The sequence below is a fragment of the Scomber scombrus genome, chromosome 2 (genome assembly GCF_963691925.1).
Source record: "Scomber scombrus chromosome 2, fScoSco1.1, whole genome shotgun sequence".
Classification (NCBI taxonomy): Eukaryota; Metazoa; Chordata; class Actinopteri; order Scombriformes; family Scombridae; genus Scomber; species Scomber scombrus.
Genome location: NC_084971.1, coordinates 34,375,839 through 34,382,708, shown reverse-complemented (window position 1 = coordinate 34,382,708; position 6,870 = coordinate 34,375,839). Strand labels below are relative to the sequence as shown.

At 43.3% G+C, this 6,870-nt stretch overlaps 1 protein-coding gene and 1 pseudogene across 1 annotated transcript in view; one reads left to right on the top strand and one right to left on the bottom strand.

Annotated features, from left to right (window-relative positions):
* Nucleotides 1-6,870, top strand: part of LOC133999487 (E3 ubiquitin-protein ligase TRIM39-like) — an 87,402-nt gene that overhangs the window by 17,258 nt on the left and 63,274 nt on the right. The window lies entirely within an intron of this gene.
* Nucleotides 714-2,355, bottom strand: LOC133999666 (E3 ubiquitin-protein ligase TRIM39-like; annotated as a pseudogene).

The window sequence follows — 6,870 nt, the reverse complement described above, 5'->3', positions numbered from 1 at the left end:
CTGTCCTGCTCTTACTTCCTCTCCACAAATCCCAAATATACACATTCAGACTAATATTTGGTACAGTGATGTGATGCAACCCAGCGTCCAAATGGTCTAACCAGTGTTTCTTTCATAAAAAATCTGATTACAGGAAAATAAATATATGTATATAATATGGCCCAGCAAAATTGCGAAAATGTGTTGGTCACACCCACATACACCATGCACCAGGAATGAAGACTTCAATCTTTGCTTGTGCCTTAATTCAGGAAAAAGGGCCCCATAACCTTTATTGCTGTCATTACATCAAACAACAAAATTAATATATTCTTGATATATTGTCCATCAGTGTCGACACTTTTCCCTATAAAGTTCAATCTGACATTTGAAATCTTTGCAAACTTTTAGATGCACACTAGATTTTAGAGTTTAGAGTTTTTCCTCACGTGTGTTTGTCATGATGGATCCATCACCAGTGAAGAGGTTAATGAATCAAATCATGGAGGGACACTGAAGCAGTAAAAAGACAAGTTTAAAGTCAATTCCAACATACATGAAATAAAATAATTATATTATAAATCATAAAAGAATGTCTACATTAATCATTATTGATGGAAACAAGTTCACACTGTACATTACTGCTGAATATACATTTGTTACCATAATTAACTGAATCTTCATTTACAATTGATCAGTTTTGGTCTCTAATCAATCAGCATCCTGGTATTGACTCAGACAGTTTGATTGACAGGACAGATGATCAGAGGGGCGGAGTTTTTACCACCATCATTAAGACAGGGACAGAAGAATGGGTAGAGTTTCTCAGTGAAGGAGCAGCCAGTAAAGGAGTAGATAAGAGCTGCAGCATCTACGTCATAAAAGGAGACCAGACCCTCCTCATAATCCACAAACACCCCCACCTTCTGAGGCTGAGACTTCAGAGAGAGAACTACTGGAGGCCCAGCAAGAGCTCTGTACTCGTTTCCATTTCTCAAACATATAGTCCAGAAACCATCCTGAGGACTCAGTGAGATTTCTCCCTTCCTGTTGATCGACTCTCTGGCCACTCCTAAAATCCCATTTAGTCTTCTCTTTAACCTGAACCTCAAAGTAAAATCTGCCTGAAGACAAACTCTGCTTTCCTAAAATATTAACACAATAAGAAAATCTCTCTGGGTTGTCTGGGAGAATCTTCTCCACATCACCACAGTTTACTTGTTTCCCATCATCAGACAGGATGAGATCAGGATTTGCTGTATCAGGATTAAGAGTCACATCCACTGCATACTGCTGGACCCTCTTCAGCTCAGCCTCAAACAGCTTCTTCATCTGTTTACTGAGCGTCTCCTCCAGCTGAGCCACAGCTCTCACCGCAGTCCCCTCATATGATGGACGGACGCTGACCTCTGTCCAGTCTTTGGTGGGTGGAGCAGCTTTCAGGGACGGGAAGTTTTGTAGGAGGTGGAGGTGGTCTTCAGAGTGTGAGAGCTTCTCCACCTCAGAGCTTCTCTTCTTCAGCTCAGAGATTTCCTGTTCCAGCTCTTTGATGAAGTCTTCAGGCTGTTTCTTTGTTGTTCTTTGCTTCTCTTCAATCGTCTCAATGAGCTCATTCAGGCTTCTCTCAACAGACTCCTTCAGAGCGGTGAAGACCTGAACACCTTCTGCTTTCTCTCTGTCTGCAGCTTCCTTACTGAGGTCAACTGAGTGTTTGATCTCTTGAATCTTCAGTCGTCTCTTCTGGATCTTCTCCTGAATTTCAGCCTCTGTCTTCCCCAGCTCTTTCTTCTTTCCTTCATATTCTTCTTTCAGAGGAACAAACTCATGTGTCTTGTGGTCTAAAACAGAGCAGAGCACGCAGACACATGTCTGGTCGGTCTTACAGAACAGCTCCAGAGGTTTATCGTGCTTCATACACATCCTGTCTTCCAGGTTCTCCACAGGGTAGATCAGCTGATGTCTTTTCAGACCTGGTTTTGTCAGATGAGGCTCCAGGTGAGTCTCACAGTAGGAGGTCAGACACACCAGACAGGACTTCAGGGCCTTCAGTTTGGTTCCAGTACAGACGTCACAGGGAACTTCTCCTGGTTTGGCAGCTTGTTGCTCTGAGCTGCTGCTGCTGGCTTTCTGTTGAGCTTCCTGTCTGAACTGAGAAACCATCTCAGAGATGAAAGTGTTGATGTGAAGTTCAGGTCTTATGTTGAAAACCTTTTTACACATTGGACACAGGTACTGGTCATTACTGTTCCAGTGTTCATTGATGCAGTTTTTGCAGAAGTTGTGTCCACATGGTGTGGTGACTGGATCAGTGAACACATCCAGACAGATGGAGCACAGAAACTGATCTTCAGATCTCAGACAGCTGGCAGCAGACATATCTACACATGTAGAGAGAAAGAAGAATTTCATTGTACTTGATTAAAAAGGAAGATAAACAGTTAATGTTTCATTATAGAATTATAATTATAATTAAACATGTTTAAACATTTAATCAGAGTTGATGAGCATAAAAAGATTTTCTCCAGGATTTCACAGCCAGGTTAAAGTCTTTGTTCTCCTTTAATGTTGGACGTGTGCTGGTTTGTACAAACTACAGTCAGAGACTCATCTGCAGCTCTTTGTCTAACAGCTCATTGTGGCTGTTTGTGCTTTTACTATTACTCAATACAATCTGATCCGCTGATAAAATATCACAGAATATGTTCATATCTTGTTGTAGAGAAGAATTATTACTGAAGAATCTCACTGCTAACAAAGCTTTTGCTGACTTGATGAATAAACACATTTTATTTCCTGTTGCTGCTTCACAATAAAAGTGTCCTGCTGGTTCACCAGTGAAAAGCTTTTAATGTGAAAGAGCTGCAGGAAGTGAAATGTGTCTGTAGGAAGTGATCAGGAAATAGTCAAAGATCAGGAAATAGCAGTGAAGCTAAACTCCAAACCACAGAGGTTCAGTTACACTTTACAAAAGTCCTGAGAACTGACAGAGACTTAAAAACACTTAAAGTGTTTTTTACTGAGTGTGTAAAAGCAGCTGCAGTTATACTGTAAACAATCTCACAAGTGTCAGTATGAAATGAAAAGAGATGAACTTCCTGTCTCCTGTGTTAAAGCTGGTTGTTGAAACATTAAATATGATCAGTTGTACTCACCAGTGTTTGGCAGAGACTCTGCTGTGTTGTTGAGAAAGACTTGATGAACTCAGTTTCATTTATATTTGGACAGAAGTGGAGAGACTCGACTGCAGCTCTGCTGTCCTCTGATAAATGTTAAGTTTCATTTCTGCAGAATGACGTTGAAGCTTTTATCTTTCCAGTGTTGCTCCTTTCTGTCATTAACAGGTTTATTGTGAAATATCATGGAGCAAAGGTTGTTCTGTATCGAACAGGTGGGAGGAGTTGGACATGTGTAAAGGTGTTGCTTATCGCAAGTTTAATAATTATCTCAGTTTAATAATGAGAAGAAACACATTGCTTTAGATTTAAAGCCAAACTCTGAACTGTGCATTCAGTCAGTTTTTACTGCTGAGGTTTTCATGTAACTTTTAACTTCTTTTTCTCTGCTTCACAAATCAAATTGAGTTCAACAAATATATTCTGGTCAAAGTTGAAGTTAAATCAACAATTAATATATAACACATTTTTAACTTCTATAAATCTTTTTCATTTTAATTCACTGAACACAAAACAAGATGAAAGACAGTCGACATCATGCAGATGCCATTTCTATATTTTGCTTTAATTAATTATTTCTAGATATAATATTTATCATTCTTTTTTCCACCTTTCCTCCTTCCTTTCTCCCTCCCTCCTTCTTTCCTTCCTTCCTTCCTTCCTTCCTTCCTTCCTTCCTTCTTCTTCCCTTCCTTCCTCCCCTCCTTCCTTTCCTTCTTCCTTCCTTCCTTTCTTTCCTTCCCTTCCTTCCTCCCTCCTTTCTCCCTCCTTTCTTAACTCGAGGACAACAGGAGGGTTAAGAAGAACACTTTGTATTTTTGCTTGTAAAAGAACTAAAAGGATTAATTCTGAAATGAACCAAATCTACATGTTCATAGATTCTGGATTTATTTAATGAAGGAAGAGGATGTGTGAATTTCAAAATAAAAGTGGGTATTTTTATATTTATTTAACCTTTGTGTCGTCCTCCCGGGTCAAATTGACCCCGTCATTTTCGACTGTTCCTTCTTTCCTCCCTCCCTCCTTCTCTCTTTCTTTTCCTCCCTTCCTCTTTTCCTTTCGCCCTCCCTCCCTTCCTTCCTCCCTCATTTCCTTCCTTCTTCCTCCCTCCCTCCCTCCTTTCCTTCCTTCTTTCTTCCTCCCTCCCTCTCTCCTTTCCTTCCGTCTTCCTTCCTTCCTTCCTCCCTCCTTTCCTTCCTTCCTCCCTCCTTTCCTTCCGTTTTCCTTCCTCCCTTCCTTCTTCCCTCATTTCCTTCCTTCTTCCTCCCTTCCTCCTTTCTTTCCTTCTTTCTCCCTTCCTCCTTTCTTTCCTTCCTATCTCCCTCTCTCCTTTCCTCCCTTCCTTCCTTCCTTCTTCCTCTTTTCTTTCCTCCCTTCCTCCCTCCCTCCTTTCCTTCCATCTTCCTTCCTTCCTTCTTCCCTCCTTTCCTCCCTTCCTCCTTTCTTTCCTTCTTTCTCCCTTCCTCCCTCCCTCCTTTCCTTCCATCTTCCTTCCTTCCTTCTTCCCTCCTTTCCTCCCTTCCTCACTTCCTCCTTTCTTTCCTTCTTTCTCCCTTCCTCCTTTCTTTCCTTCCTTCCTCCCTCTCTCCTTTCCTCCCTTCCTTCCTTCCTTCTTCCTCTTTTCTTTCCTTCTTCCTCCCTTCCTTCCTTGACTCGAGGACAACAGGATGGTTAAAGGCGTCTGGTCTCCACATGCAGCAGCAGCAGCAGCTTTCAGTCACATCACATGGTTTTCATCAGCAGAAGGAATTTTGCTTTGTTGCAGCTCTTCTGATTTCATACCCAACACTTTAAAACACTCATCTTCTTCATCTTCCTCCCTCTTCCTCATCCTCCTCATCCTCCGCTGATGAAGACCAAACCGATGACGAGTTAATGAAATTAAAACCTTCTATCTTTCTTTCCTTCCTCCCTTCCTCTTTTCCTTTCTCCCTCCCTCCTTCCTTCTTTCCTCCCTCCCTCCTACCTTCCTTCCTCCCTCCTTTCCTTCCTTCTTCCTCCCTTCCTTCCGTCTTCCTTCCTCCCTCCTTTCCTTCCTTCTTCCTTCCTCCCTCCCTCCTTTCCTTCCGTCTTCCTTCCTCCCTCCTTTCCTTCCTTCTTCCTCCCTCCCTCCCTTACTTCTTCCTCCCTTCCTTCCTCCTTTCTTTCCTTCCTTCTCCCTCCCTCCTTCCTTCTTTCCTCCCTCCCCCCTACATTCCTTCCTCCCTCCTTTCCTTCCATCTTCCTTCCTTCCTCCCTCCTTTCCTTCCTTCTTCCTCCTTTCTTCCTCCCTTCTTTCCTCCCTCCTTTCCTTCCTTCTTCCTCCCTTCCTTCCATCTTCCTTCCTTCCTTCCTTTTCCCCTCCTTTCCTTCCTCCTTTCCTTCCTTCTTCCTTCCTCCCTCTTCCTCATCCTCCGCTGATGAAGACCAAACCGATGACGAGTTAATTAAATTAAAACCTTGTTCTATCTTTCTTTCCTTCCTCCCTTCCTCTTTTCCTTTCCTCCCTCCCTCCTATCTTCCTTCCTCCCTCCTTTCCTTCCATCTTCCTTCCTCCCTCCTTTCCTTCCTTCTTCCTCCCTTCTTTCCTTCTTCCTCCCTTCTTTCCTCCCTCCTTTCTTTCCTTCTTCCTTCCATCTTTCCTCCCTCCCTCCTACCTTCCTTCCTCCCTCCTTACCTTCCGTCTTCCTTCCTCCCTCCTCTTCCTCCCTGTATCTTTCTTTCTCCTCTTCCTCCTCACTTTCTTTCTCCTCTTCTTCCTCTTTATTTCTTTCTTTCTCCTTTTACTTCTTGTTCTTTCTTTCTTCCTCCTTTATCTTTCTCTTTCTAGGTTATAAAATATGTAATATGTATCATTCTTTTGTGGTTACACCATTTGACATCTTCAGGAGCATTCAGTCTTACTTTTGGTAAAAAAATGGTGCAAATATCATTTCAAATGATATAAAACCAACAAAAATACTAAATGTACATTTTAACAAACCTGATGCTGCTTTTAAATCTAGTTTAACTGATTTTTAGAAATTGCTCATCTTAACAACCCTTATTACTCACTGACTCAGATGTAGGTGTATAAATTGAACAGAAGTTTGACCTGCAGGTAAAACGTCATCACTTCCTGTCTGGTTTCATGAACTGGGTTAAACAAGCGTAGCTCCCCCCCCCCCCCCCCCCCTCTTTCTGAGGATGAACCCCTCCCTGTTTGTTTGCAGCTGCAGAATAAAAGAGTGAGCAGAGAGAGAGGAGATGTTTTGGTGCTTCTGCAGGAATGGGAGGGAGCAGTGGAGGTTTTGAGGGGGGGGGGGGGGGGTCTGAGTAGCTGGGTCTGTTTTCAGACTTCAGTTGTAGCTGGTTGCTGGGTGATGATGACAGGGATCGAGGGTGCTGGTGTTGCTGGGGACCATCTGTGACAGCTGCGGAGGCTGCAGCCTTTCACCCCGCTGCTGCAGGGGGGGGGGGGGGCATTGTGGGGGGGGGGGGGGGGGGTCGTGTGTTTGTGTGTGGGGGGGGGTCTACTATGAGTCCATGTGTGAAGTTCTGTCTCACACTTGGTCTGCAGCTCACCAGCTGATCCGTCTGATGGCTCGCTGTAAAGAAACAGACCTGCAGTGTCACACAGCTGTCAGCGAGAACACACACACACACACACACACACACACACACACATACACACACACACACACACACACACACACACACATACACACACACACACACACACACACACACACACACACAC